Here is a 15,377-nt window from a genome sequence, read left to right as displayed (position 1 = left end):
CCGGGAGCGGGGTAGTGGGAGCCCTTACCGGCAGACGAAGGCAACTTGAGACCCTCCTGGGGAGGAGATAAAACTCCAAGTTAAGCCTGGCTTCTCAGGGAGGGATGCGAGCTCCAGTCCTCTGGCGTACTGAGAAGAACACCCGGCGGTGCCCAGATGGGGCTGGGGCAGGGGGCCAGGGCGGGGTCCTGGCCTCTGATCCCGGGATCGGGCTTCCTGGGTTGTCTCCCTGAGAGGAGAAAGACTCTTTCTCTTCCGCTGAATTTGCTGCCCCAGGACTCAGTAAAATGTACCTTTTGCCAGATTTTGCGGTAGTGACCGGAGAGGGGAAACCTTGGGACCCACGTCCCGTTGCATACTGGCGTTCTGACCTCCAAACCAGCGAGAAGAGAAAACAGATACAATAAATAAACCAAGAGGGAATAAACTTAGAGGCAAACGTGGCCCTCACCAGTTCCTGGGAAAAGATCAAAGGCCCTAGGAAGTGCCCCACAGAGGAAATCTGCAGTCACCAGTGAGAGGACCGCGCCCGCCCCCGCCCCACCTTGCAGCGCTGCCAGGACTCGGTGAGCGTCCTGGCTCTTCACAGTTAGCCTATGTTTGGGAGCGCCGGAGGAAACAATGCTGACTGATATATTCTTCTCCCCTCCCCAGCCCCCCAAACACACACCCAGGATTTCTACTCCTCTTTTAAGAATGAAATATCCCCTGGCTGGAGAGTTTGCAATGAGCTCAATCTTGTCAGTTAACAAAGCTGAGTATGTTCCCTTATGTGTTGGCATTTTCAAGTGTGCAACTGTCTGTTCACAAATAAATTCAAAGTCCCCTCCAACTTGAGTATTTGGAAGTCTTAGCTGTGACACCAGAGCTTGTCCTCTTACACAGAACTCGAGCAAAGTTCAGACAGGACTATGCTCTTCATTTCCAAGGTGACCATAAAGCCGGTCACTAAGCTAAGCAAAGTGACTGCCTCCGAAGCTACTAGTCTCTAAGGTACCAAAATCATAGACCTTTTAGCATTACCAGGAGCCCTAAAGGTCATCTAGGCCCTGCCTCCACTCCACACAGGATCTGCTTTCAGCATTGGTGGTGGGTGGCGTCACCTCCCTTAGAACTCCACCTGTGTCAGAGAGCTCCTCCAGCCTCCAGCGCCAGCTGGGAAGTTGTTGGAGGCCTTTCTTTATGCGAAAGTGTTTTCTTATCTCAGACTTAATGTGGCACCCAGAACCAAGCGAGTGTTGCAATGTAGATGCCTCCCATGCAGGCTTTCCCACTTAAAAAATGATTCTCTGTGATGCAGAAACTGGAAGTAATAATAATCATTGATATTATGCCTACCATTTATTTAACGTCTTCTATGTACCAAACCCTCTTTGAAGTGCATTTTAATCCCAATAACTACCATACCAGGAAGATACTGTTATTACTATTCTCACCTTTTACAGATGAGGCAGCTGAAGCATGGAAAGATTAAGAAACTTGCCCAAAGTCATGCAGCTCGCATGCAGCGGGGTCTGGTTCCAGGCTTCAGGCTTTTTTTTTTTTTTCATTTTTTTATTATTATAATTTTTTATTATACTTTAAGTTCTAGGGTACATGTGCATAACGTGCAGGTTTGTTACATATGTATACTTGTGCCATGTTGGTGTGCTGCACCCATCAACTCGTCAGCACCCATCAATTCATCATTTATATCATGTATAACTCCCCCATGCAATCCCTCCCCCCTCCCCCCTCCCCATGATAGGCCCCAGTGTGTGATGTTCCCCTTCCCAAGTCCAAGTGATCTCATTGTTCAGTTCCCACCTATGAGTGAGAACATGCGGTGTTTGGTTTCTCTTCTTGTGATAGTTTGCTAAGAATGATGGTTTCCAGCTGCATCCATGTCCCTACAAAGGATGCAAACTCATCCTTTTTTATGGCTGCATAGTATTCCATGGTGTATATGTGCCACATTTTCTTAATCCAGTCTGTCACAGATGGACATTTGGGTTGATTCCAAGTCTTTGCTATTGTGAATAGTGCCGCAATAAACATACGTGTGCATGTGTCTTTGTAGTAGAATAATTTATAATCCTTTGGGTATATACCCAGTAGTGGGATGGCTGGGTCATATGGTACATCTAGTTCTAGATCCTTGAGGAATCGCCATACTGTTTTCCATAATGGTTGAACTAGTTTACAATCCCACCAACAGTGTAAAAGTGTTCCTATTTCTCCACATCCTCTCCAGCACCTGTTGTTTCCTGACAGGCTTCAGGCTTTTAAGAGGACAATGTGGAAAGTAAACACAGCAGTGGACCGAGAGGATCAGGAGATGTGGGTGTTTAATCCTAGGCTCTGCATATAGTGTGCCTTGGTAAAAATGAATGGGCTGGATGAAACAATCAGTAAATTCCAGGTTTTGCTTTCTCTTTATTAACTGATAAAACAGCACCATCTAATCTAAGCTACCTTTACGCTGAATGTGCCTTTTGAAAGACCTGTGCAAATTGTCCATTGCAAATTTCGCAAGCCTGGGCTTCAGCCTTCTTGCCGATGTCCTCCACGTGTGCCCACACCGCCTCGGCATCCGTGGCCCTGTGCCTCCCTTCCATTTTTTGCAGATGGCCATAGGTGACTTGGGAAACAGGTTTGGTTTCTTCAGAGGCCCCTCTTGTTTCTTCCTTGGGGGCATTACATTAGATTATATTGTACTTTACCTCTGAGGGCCTGCAGACACTCTGGATTATCAGGCTATTGAGATAAGACCTTATTTCACAAAATCCGCTTCAAATCTAGGGCACATGTTGCATCAAACTTATTCCCTTCCTTTGCAGTTCAAATCGCATCCTACAAGATTCCCTCTCCTTCCAGTTTGATAACCAACTATGGCATTTGTAAATGTGACTAAAGACAAATAGAACACTTGCCTTTCACTCTCTTCCTGCTTTCTGAGAGGAGGAGAACTAAAGAGGGGCCAAGAGGCTTTGAATGTTTCATTAAAAAAAAAATCTGTTCAAATTCACTGGAGGTCTAAACTCAATTAATAAGGTCACCAGCAGAAGAGTGACCTGCCTACTTTGCTCATTATCATGGAAGAGGAATCTGACCTTTCCTGCATGGAATAGATTTAGAGGCTGGTAGAAGAAAGTAAAGGCAAACTTATCAATTATAGAATGTTTATTAAGACTCTTAAGTGAAAGTGACAAAGAGGCAGCAGCCAAGAATCATTTTTTGATTTATTTTTCTAAATTGGTTATAGGTACATGTAAAATTTGAAATATGGATCAGACAGAGTGTATAGTGAAAAGTAAGTTTCCTTTTCTTCCTTCTACCATCACCAGTTTCTTGGATATCCTTCCAGAGATGGTCTATGAATGGACAAGCTAATTATATACACATATATTTAACACAACCAGGAGCATCTTCTACACACTTCTTAACCTGATGATCCTTCCAAATCGGCAGATACAGATCTGCCTCCTTACTAACTGCTGAATATTCTACTGTGTGATGTGTAATTTATTTGTTCTTTCTTCTGTTGTTTCCAATTATTATAAACAGCATGGCATGAATGACGCTGAATGTGTAATAGGTTGCACATGTTATAATAGACTGTAGGGTTCATTTCTAGACTAACCATGCTCGGTCAAACAGTAAATGCCTTTTCAATTTTGATAATTTGCCTAAATTTCCTCCCAAGGAGGTTGTACTAATTTACACCCCAATAAGCAGAATATGTGCCTAACTAATTCCATGAACTCTCACCAACATAGTGTCTTATCAAACTAGAAACATAAATACACATATATTTATATGTTACATTTTAATCAACATACAACATACAAAAGTATCAAATAGTAAGTGTACCACTTGATGAATTATAGCAAAGCGAGAACACTTGTATAACTTTTATTAACTACTGCCCAGACCAAGGAATAGGATATGACCAGCACCCCCACAAAGCCCTCCTCATGCTTCCTCTCTAGAAGTGTATATTTTTGAAGGAGGATGAGGGATGAGAATTCAAACTTCCCATTTACTTTTAAGTAAAACACACAAATAAAAGTAGATCAGTAAAAATAAGTAAACACTTTCCCTACTCCAATGTAAAACAAATATTGAGACTGAATCCCATTATGTGTAAGCTCTGTGCTAAGAGCAGAAATAATATATTAGAGAAAATGCAGCAATGTTTTTTGCACTCAAGAAGACTACAAATTTGTTGGGAGATGAAGACAGTTGCGCTGCCAATTATTCCATAAAGCAGAACAAAGGAAGCCCTAAATAAGAGTGCAAATAATGTGCTGTTGGGTTGAGTGACAAAGACCCTGTATTACAAATGATAACATATATAATAATAAACTGTATAATGCATAGCCATCTGCTATGCATTATGTCCTCCTTGCTTATACTTGATTATACTTAAGTATGTAATCAATGGATTGACAAAACAAATGTGTGTAATAAGCCCCCAGATCAAGACGTAAAACAATACCAGCACCCCAAAAGCCTTTCATTCTTCCTACTAACCATAACCTACCCCACAACCAAATAGGTAACAATTTTCCTGATTTCTAGCCCCTAGATTATTTTGGCCTGGTTTGAACTTTATATAGATGGAATCATGCAGTAATGTAATCATTTATGCCTCTTTTATTCAACATAATGTTTGAAAAATTCATCCAAGTTGTGTAGTTATTCATGTTCATTGCTGTGTAGTATTCCATTATATAAATGTATCACAATTTGTTTATCCATTTTACTCCTGATAGACATTTGGGTTGTTTCTAGTTTGGAACTACAACCAAAGATGTTGCTGTGAACAAAGATGTTGTTGTATGTGTCTTTGGCAGATGTATATATGTGTACCTGTGAGCAGAATTATCAGGTTATATGATAGGCATATGTTTAGGTTTGGAAGGTATTGTCAGACTTTTCCAAAGTGGCTATATTCATTTACACTCCCATCAAAGTATATGAGAGTTCTAGTCATTCAAAAATCATACCAACACTTGATGTTGTTTGTCTTTTTCATTTTAGCCATTTTGGTGCATGTTAATAATACCACACTGTGGTTTTGACTTGTGTTTCCTTGAAAACAAGTCAAGCACCTTGTCACTTCTTTATTGGTTATTGTATATCCTATTTCATAAGGTGCCTATTCATCCTTTTGCCCATTTTTCTGTTGGGTTGTCTACTTATTTCTTATTGATTTGTGGAAGTTCTTCATATATTCTGGATACAATTAAGAGGAGATTTCTGTTGTAGATGAATATATTGGTAATATTTTCTCCACTCTGTCTTGTCTTTTAACTCTCCTGATGACTTTTAATGAACAGAAACCCTAGTTTTAATGTAGTATGATTGATCCATTTTTTCATTTACGACTAGCAATTTGCCCCAGGTCACAAACACATTGTCCCATGTTTTCATTGAAAAGCTTTATTGCTTACCTTCTACATTTAGATCTGCAATAGGTTTTTATGTATGATGTGAGGTAGTGCTCACAGCCTTTGTAACTGAATGCTCCCTCCTGATTTTGATATGGGCAGCTGCATCTCCACAGGAAGGAGATGTGGTTTGCAAGTTGTGGCTTCTGTGCTGTATCTTCTCTGCCAGCGTCAGCCAAGATGAGGCTCAGGGCTAAAGCTGGGACTACACATCTCACCTGGGATAAGCCCTCTAGTTTGCCACCCTGCATCTATGTGTTTTCAACAAAGCCGATCTGCCCCCAAATATCTCACTTAATTAAGTATTTTACAAATGTCTTTGTGAAATTTCTGTCATTTGAAATACTCCCATGGGTTAAAACTATGACTTATTTATGACTTATAGCCCTTCTATTCCAAAAATCATGGGAGAGAAATGTTTTAAGAACTTTTATCCAGGTGGTCCCTCTTAAAATGGACATATGTTTCCTGAAGGGGAAGGAAGGACTCATGAACACTGTGCCTGTTAACACAGTGGGGACTCATTTATTAGCTCATTTAGCTGTCACCTAGGACAGCAGCTCCAGGGTCTACAGCAAGTAGAATAATATATGAGTTTAACAGTAATTTGGGAAGGAAAATTTTCAGAATCTGGGATATGGATTGTTAGTAATAGCAAAACCCTGAAAGCAATAAAGGCAACCATCATTGGAGAAGAGACTGGTAAAATAAATTGTGGAATGCAGTAGAGCACTCTGCAGCTGTTTTAAAAAGATGGGCTTTGGCCGGATGCGGTGGGTGGCTTATGCCTGTAATCCCAGCACTCTGGGAGGCCCAGGCGGGTGGATCACTTGAGGTCAAGAATTCGAGACCAGCCTGGCCAACGTGGTGAAACTCTGTCTCTACTAAAAATACAAGTATTAGTCGGGCGTGGTGGCAGGCGCCTGTAGTCCCAGCTATTTGGGAGTCTGAGGCAGGAGAATTGGCTGAATCTAGGAGACAGAGGTTGCAGCAAGCCTAAATCATGCCACTGCACTCCAGCCTAGTCAATAGAGCAAAACTCCATCTCAAAAATAAAAAATAAGTCTGCTTAGAGCTTCATCTGCTGCAAGGAACAAAGTGAATCCAGCAAATTTGGACAGTGCAAATGTGTTAATAGAGTGTGAGAAGAGGACTGGAGTGTCTGAGGTGAATGGGGGGAAATTAGCATTGTGTTAGTTTTCACTGCTTATGTTTTTAATCACAGGAAAGTCTATTTGGGTTAAAAAGAAAATATGAATGAAATGTTAAAAGAATATAGGGCAGTCTAGGTGGAGTGCTTGGTGGGACAGGAAGAATGATGGGATCTGAAAAACCAAGAGACGAGATATAGATCCTGAACACCTTAGGAGAAAGAGAAGATGAAGAGATGGAGACCAGCACTCCCAAGGAGGACGTGGGCATGAAAAGCAGACCTCACAAGTTATATGGTTCTGTCTAGAGCTGCCAGACTGGATGAGAAAGAAAGATAGACATGCACACAACAGGGTCTCTCCCTGTATTTTCAGGAATATGGAGAAGCCATTGTCTTCCTGAAAATACAGGGAGACCCCCTGTCTTGTGCATGTTTTGAAGATGTGAGGGATTCTTTAGGGTCCTGTGACCTCCACCTAACCGTGAACTACACAGGACACAACAGAACGAGAGAGCCCCAAAGTGGCCACATGCAACTGCATACCATACTAACAGGCATCTATTTGGAGACTCACACGCAATTTCAAACGTAGGGCTAGTTTGTGAAATGACACGGCAGCAAGGAGATCTCCACGGAGTAGAGGTCAGGAGATCTGCACTCTCGTTCCATCTCTGTCACTATTGTCAGTGGGACTTTAGCAATTCCATCAACCACTCTATCCCTTATTCTTCTCCTCTGGGAATTGAAGATGTCAGATAAAATGCCATCTCAGTCTGTCCCAGGGCTCACGGTCTCCACTTTCATGACAGAGCTGCTTTCCTTTTCCCAAGACAGGCAGATGTCACTTTTTAAACACAAAAGAGTCTTATAAAAGTTTTTTATCAGGAAAATCTTTGAGGTTGGAAAGCAAGTCTCTAGCCAAAAAAGTGAAATGAAAACAAAACAAAATAAAATGCAGCATTTAATACACACACACACACACAACACACACACACACAAAGATGGGAGAACAAAAGCAATGCCTTGCCTCTGAGATGGTTGTAGGAAGCTGACTCACAGTTTCCAAGCCAGCCCTATGTAGTCCATCCAGAGAGCGGAAATGGGAGGCATGAGAAGGGAGGGCAAGGAAGACTCCTGTGGGGAGGTGAGCGTAGGAAGCAGAGAAATGCTGGCTCCATTTCTGGCTTCTTCTGCAATGGTACAAACAAATGCAGATTTTCTGATGCCAAGAAAAAACCTGTAAAAAGAAGCAAGAGGCCAGTTTTTCAGTCTGAGTTTGATATTTTTCTGTGTTTTTCTTTACAAAAATGTTTTCGACTTTTATTTAGATTCGGGGGTACGTGTGCAGGTTTGTTAAGTGGGTACTTTGCGTGATGCTAAGGTTCGAGGTATGGCTGAGGTATGGATGATTACCCCAGTATTGAACATAGTACCCAATAGGTAGTTTTTCAGCCCACACCCTCCTGCCTCCCCACCCCTTGTAGTAGTTCCCAGTGTCTGTTGTTCCCATCTTTATGTCCATGCGTTTTTCTTAAAGGGAGAAGTAGGACAAAGGGGACTGAAGGATTTGTAAGTACAGTCTGATCGGTGAGTGTTGCCAAGTAGAAGGTGTCAAGAAGGTGACAAGTAGCTGAGTTAAGGTTAGCTACGTTATGGTTAGCTAGCTATGGTTAGGTTGGTACCCAGTCCCAGGGAAGGAACCCAGGAGAGAAAAGGGTTCAAGCCAGAGAAGAAGGTGGGCGGCATGTCAGAATGGCAGTGCCGGTGACAGGAAATAAGAACGGAATAACGTTAAAGGAAATTTCTTAGTGGGAGGGAATGGCTTAGATTCCTATTTTAAAATTAATTGACAATATGAAGAAAGATCAACAGTTAAGGAGGAGGAGGAAACAGATTTGATCTCCCTCCTGCAATGAAATGTAACGCCTACTTTAAAGGGTGTGCCCATCAGATAGGATAATCCAAGGCACTGCTCATGCCACACCCTTGACTGTCACTGAATGTGGGCTGGCTTTATCATTCCATCAGTCACCTCTATCACAGAGACAAGCTAAGTCCTCTCCAAAGTTAAATCCCAGAAGCACTAGTAGATTATTACTTGGATGGCACATGAGACTTAAGGCCAGAGATGAAGCTTTGACCCAGACACTTTGTACAGGAACTGGAAATAATGGAAAATCAAGCATTGCATTTTGGAACAATGAATGATCTCCCCCAAAAGATAATGAAATACCAGAAGGGGATTCTCTGGAGTAGGAATCACGGCCGAGCCATCTAAAGAAAGGAAAATGCATACAGGATACACCTACAACTGGTAGGAGTCACCATTAAGTCCTGGCTGCTCCTGGGAACAGCTAGCCCATTCATATTTTCCTTTTGCTTTAGTGCCTCTTAATTTATCCAGTATGCCTGTTTTTCATGTTCCCTGTTTCTAATCTTTGTTTGTTACTTGTTATACGTCTTTAGATGAGTCACATTGCCTATCTGACATGAGTTTCCTGGGCTTAACTGGTAGAGCACAGGATCCTTCTCAGCTCAGACATCCTTGTGTCTATGTTTGGGCACGGCAGCCCAGACACATTCTTCTCAGTTGTGCCCAGGTCCCAACTACTTATCCTTGAGAAATGCTATTAACATTAAAACTCGGATGTCAGAGCTGAAGGAATACATTAATGTGATCGCTGAGTCTAGATGATGGAAAAAACCCATGAAGAAAACTCAGAATGTGGAGATGTTGGCTTGTGTGTAGTAGGCAAGCCTGTAAGTATTTGTTTGATGAACAGAAAAGTATGGCTTTAATCATTCTCTGGTCCCAAGCTCTTTCATAATCATGGGGTTTCATTGAAAAAAAAAAAACAAAAAAACACACAATTCAAGCTATCCACTTTCATCGGGGTAAAAAGCAGACACTGGAAAAATAATGACTTTTATTTCTAATGCAAATGAAAGTATTGGTATATGTATGTGTACCCCTGTATGTGTACATGTATATGTGTACCCATACCATACTGGTGTGCCTATGCACACCTGGGCTTTCCCAAGCAGTATAGGACTATATGGAGGGAAATGAAGATGAGAAAATGTCCCCGATGTCAAGAAAAAGATTAGTAGCACCCCCGACTCACTGGCCCTCCACCCACCAAATTATCCTTAAAAACTCTGATCCCCAAATGCTTGGAGAGGCTGATTTGAGTAATAATAAAATCCAGATCTCCCATGAAAAAAGAAAAGAGATTGGAAGTGGAGAAAGGGACAAAAGTAGAAGATGTAGATAGCAGGAAGAACATTGTCACCTGTATTCCAGAAAGCCCACAGAATTTGCTCACCGGTTCGATAGATTGGTCTCAAATTTTAACTATTTAGCATTTTAATGACAAGTCAAGTAGATAAGCAAAGTTGCCAGTCCAAACTGGTGGCTCCTTCTAGGTGTGCCCTTTTTTAAGAAATCTGAATTTATATAAAAGATTCTTTTGGGAAATGATTGGGATTTTAAAATAATTTTTCTTAAATTTTAGGGAAGTAATCACTACAGGACAACTTTTCCAAGTGTTTTTGACTTGAGAGTAGAATAGACACTTAAGCTAAAATGTTAGCTTAAATTTCAATTTCTGTATCTTCAAATAGAAAGATAAAGCATTATTGAAATGAAAATATAAGCTGGTAAAAAAAGTAGAATATATGTATCAAAATGGAGATTTAATTAAAAATGCAAACATTATATTATTGAAAGAAAACCATCATACTTAGAAAAAAAGCCCTCTTAAAATGTTCTTCATCTTCCCCTCTCACATTTTCTTGGGAAGACAAGCTGCGGGTTCAGTGATGGAGAGCAAAAATACTCCATGAGCACGCTCATGTTCATGGCAGTGCTGCTCACAATAGCCAGGAGGTGGAAGCAGCCTAAACATCCATCAGCAAATGAATGGATAAGGAAAATGTGGTATATATGTACATACACTGGAATATTATTAACAATTCAGCCTTAGAAGGGAATCCTGCAGTCTGTGAGACATGGCTAAACCTAGAGGATGTTCTGCTAAGTGAAATAAACCAATCACAGCAAGACAAATACTGCAGAATTCCACTTATATGAGGTATCTAAAATAGTCACTCTTAGAAGCAGAGAATATAATGGTGGTTGCCAGGGGATGAGGGGAAGAGGAAATAGAGAGTTGCTAATTAATGAGTACAAAGCTTCATTTAGTTAAGCAAGTTCTTAGATCTACTGTACAGCATTGTGTCTATAAATGATAATACTGTGCTGTGCATTTAAAACTTTGTTAAGATCACAAGTGTTCTTAGTACAATCAGAAAGTTAATTTTTACATAAAAGAAAAAGAAAATAAATACTCTAAGCCTCTTCGCACCTCTTCAGGAACCCAGAACACAATTCCTTCTGCCTACAATACTTGCTTAGTCTAAAGAGTAAACTTCAATAGCACAATATCTCTAAAAATTACCTGTTGGGTCATTTAAAGAACTGATAGTCAACTTTTCAGATCCCCAAAGCATCTATAAATCTGTCAAATGTATCTGATTCATTCTTAACACTCTAATGTGTTTATCCAGATTTGAAGGTTTATCCAGATTTAGCAGGAAATGGGAGGTAGAAGATGTGATGGGATTTTATTCTCAAAATCTAAATTAATCAGATTTATTTATTTTGCAAAATTATTTAGTTTGCAAAATAAATATGTATGAAGGTGAGTTTGTAAGGCATACATTTTCTTTTCTTCTTTTCTTTTTTTGACAGAGTCTTGCTCTGTTGCCCAGGCTGGAGTGCAGTGGCATGATCTCGGTTCACTACAACCTCTGCCTCCCAGGTTCAAGTGATTTTTCTGCCTCAGCCTCCTGAGTAGCTGGGACTACAGGTGTGTGCCACCATGCCCAGCTAATTTTTGCATATTTAGTAGAGATGGGGTTTCACCATGTTGACCAGGCTGGTCTTGAACTCCTGACCTTGAGATCCACCTGCCTCAGCCTCCCAAAGTGCTGGGATTATAGGCGTGAGCCACCGCACCTGGCCCCAAACTATACATTTTCTAAATTTTAGTATGTGAATGATACTCATTAGAATCTAAAATGTTAAAAGCTTCCAAATGTATGTATTATTAAGGTTTTATTTTTGTGTTATATTTTTATTAATAGCAAATTAATATATAATTATGTACTATTAATTTTCCCTTTAAAATAACATTTTCTCCTTCTCCCTAAATTTTCAGCTGATTATGTGTTTAGTCAGTTCAGAATTACTTGTTAACATTATGAATATATTCCCAAACAACAATTATTCTAATGTAGCTTTACCTAAATAAAGCTAGCTAATTTAAAAGCTAATAATGTGTTCACAAAATTATATTCTTCTAAATCTTACAAAAATATCCAGATTTCAGTTTGTTAAGCAGTAATGTCACAAACAAAAAGGCCTATTACTCAAAAGGATTATTGAGTTGAGGAAAACAGCAACTAGCTTTTGCGGCCGGCAAGATTATATCATTAACAAAATTTCTCTTAGCTCTATCAGGCCAAGGACTAGACTGGGGACCCCACGCTCAGCTGACAGAGCCCACAACTGCAGCAGCTATAGAGTGTCTTACCTCTCCCCACTTTCCTCACCCCACAGCACCATGAATAAGGAAGCAGGAGAAAGTGCTGGAAACCTGCAGTGGGTTGGCCACAGAAGAGCTTCAGGTTCTTGGCCCAGCCCAGTTCCTTCCTGACCAAGGCAGCTTGATTGACCAAGAGCTGGTCACCAGAAGGCATGAAGTCTGCCCCTTAGCAACTGTCTTCACATCCTCCACTCTCATCTCATTTCCTAACTTCTGGCTTTCCCATCCCAGAATACTATGTCAATTGCCAAGCCTTTAGTATATGATATTAGAGAGTTAGCAATAAATTATTTATGCTGATTTAAAAAAAAAAACCTATTTTCAAGCAAAGTGTAAATGGGAGATAACAGTTTTGCCTTTCTGAGGGCATATTTGCATTTCACAGGAAATCAAAGCAAAGGAAAAAGTAGATAGCCTAAGATGCAAATGGATGGCTCTGGATCTGTAGTTCAAAGCTTGGCTGCACATTCGAATCACTTGGGGGAACTTCATAAAATACCAATGCCTAGGTTCCATCTGCAGAGATTCCGGTTAAATCGGTCAGGGATGAGGCCTCAGCACTGGGACTTTTCAAATCTCCCCAAGTGATTTTAATGTGCAATCAAAGTTGGGAACCACCGTTCTAGAAGGAAAGGACATCTAGAGTGATGTCTTGGAGCTGGAATGTGAAGGTTGATGAGCACTTACGGGTAGCTGGGAGGAGGATGCTGCAGACAAGACTTCTGCCTCAGGCGGGAAGCTGGTCTGGAGCAGCCCTTCTGCAACTTTCATGTACACACTCATCTCTTGGGATCTTGTTAAAATGCAGATTCTGATTCAGCAGTCGGGGTGCTCTTGAGATTCTGCATTGCTAGCAGGCTCCCTGATGATGCCCGGGCTGCTGATCTGAAGCCCACATTTGAGTGGCAAGGGTCCAGATGACCTCAAAGATCCTTTCCAATCCTGAGGTTCTATGATTCTATGAATTGAAAGCATCAGGCTTGGGGAGGTAAGTTTCCAGAGAGGGAACCTGGAGGCTTGAATTTGCAATATGATACCTGTCAAGACCTGACATGACAATAAACAAGTTTGGCAAGGAGAATAACTCCCTACGTACAGTTGAGGAGTCAGGTTGATACACACCTAGCAGAGAAGCAGATGTTCTAAGGAAACAATTCAGAGCTCAAAGGGAAGTTCAGCTCAAGGAACCGATGAGCCTATTCAGATGTGCTCCTGCGTAGAGTTGGTGTAAGCTTAGAAATACAGTCAGAAGAGAAAGGTCTGAAAAGGTAGGAAAGAGAAGGGAATGTGTGATATTTAAACATATCAAATGATTTCAAATGCTCTACATTTTATATTTTTTAAATTGTGGAACCATATTTGGACAAAAACTTTAAACATAAATGTAGTAAATGCATACAAAGGAAAATCATATTAGCTTGAAGTCAACGTGTTACATTGGGATGATTTATTCTAAAGCAATTTTTAAAATCTTTTAGGGACTTGATAAAATATGTGTTTTTCCTTTTAACGATCTTCTTTATCAAATTTTCTGTCTGGAGCGGGTAACACTTTTAGGCTCTTGGTTTTCAGAATGGATTCTTATCTCTGCTGAGCCCATTATTATGCACCATTATAAGATGAAGATGAGGCCAGGCACAGTGGCTCATGCCTGTAATCCCAGCACTTTGGGAGGCCAAGGCAGGCAGATCACCTGAGGTTGGGAGTTTGAGACCAGCCTAATCAACATAGAGAAACTCTGTCTCTACTAAAAGTACAAAAAATGAGCCAGGTGTGGTGGTGCATGCCTGTAATCCCAGCTACTCGGGAGGCTGAAGGAGGAGAATCGCTTGAACCTGGGAGGCGAGGGTTGCGGTGAGCTGAGATCATATCATTGCACTCCAGGCTGGGCAACAAGAGCAGACTGTGTCAAAAAATAATAATAATAGTAATAATAATTAAAAAAAAGATGAAGATGAGGGTGTAACTTGCAACTGGAAAAAGAGACAGAATCTAGAGTTAGAATATTCTTACAGAATTTTGCAGGTCAGACATTTTACAAAGCACTAAAGCTTAATTCCACAATGAATGCTACAACTTTCACAATACTCTAGGATTGTTTAGTAATCGAAAGTAGTAGTTCTCAAAGTATGGACTGGGGACACTGGTGGGCTCTCTAAGACCTTTTCAGGGGCTCTGTACTGTTACAATTTTCTTATAATAATAATAAGATGTCATCTAACTTTTTGGCTCAAATTCTTTCATGATTATACCATGGAGTTTTCCAGAGACTCCATGTCATGTTATTCACATGGATTGAATGAAGAACTATCCTTTTTACATTAACATGTAATGGGCTTAGTTAACTATTTTAAATATTTAAAATTTCTTAGTTTTAAATTTTATTATGGTAAATATTGGCGGATATAACATATGTATGCAAAAGCTTTTTGCCATCCTCAATAATATTTAAGAATGTAAAAGCGTCTTGAGACAAAAGAAAACAAAGCTTTGAACCACTGGTCTAGGGCCTTGCTTCTGAAAGTGTGGTCCGTAGACCAGTAGCATTGTCTGGGAGTCTGTTAAAAAGGCAGAATCTCAGTGCCACCTCAGATATACTGAGTCAGAATCTGTATTTTCACAGGATGTCCAGGTGATTCCCATGCACAATTAGGTTGAGAAGCATTGAGAAGCTTTTACTTAGTTAGTCATACTCTTGATACAGCATAATGATTAAAAATATGGATGCTGGAGCTACATTTCTTAGGTTTGAATTCCATCCTAACCACTCCCTAGCTGGGTGAATTTAGGCAAATTACACAGTTTTCTGTGTCTCAGTCTCCTCATCTGTAAAGTAGGGAAAATAATAGTAGCCAGCTCATAGAGTTGTTCTAGAGATAAATGAATTGATATACGAAAAAGTGTAGAATGGTGCCTTGCTTGCAATAAGCACTCACTCACTATTCGTTAAGTATTAGATGCTCTTTCTACTTTAGGGAGTTTACAGATCAGTGGGAAGACAGAGATCCCAGCAACTTTCATATAATAAATCTGCAAAATGGATTATCTGGCTGTTCAGAAAGGCCTAGGGAGCCCAGAGGCTAACTAAGGAAGTCAGGGATTTCATTCTGAAACTCCAAGAATGATGGACGTTTTCAGATGGACTCAGCATGGAGAAGGCATGTCCAGTTGCAGAAACAG

This window comes from Piliocolobus tephrosceles, chromosome 4 (genome assembly GCF_002776525.5).
Source record: "Piliocolobus tephrosceles isolate RC106 chromosome 4, ASM277652v3, whole genome shotgun sequence".
Lineage (NCBI taxonomy): Eukaryota > Metazoa > Chordata > Mammalia > Primates > Cercopithecidae > Piliocolobus > Piliocolobus tephrosceles.
This window is presented reverse-complemented; position numbering follows the sequence as displayed.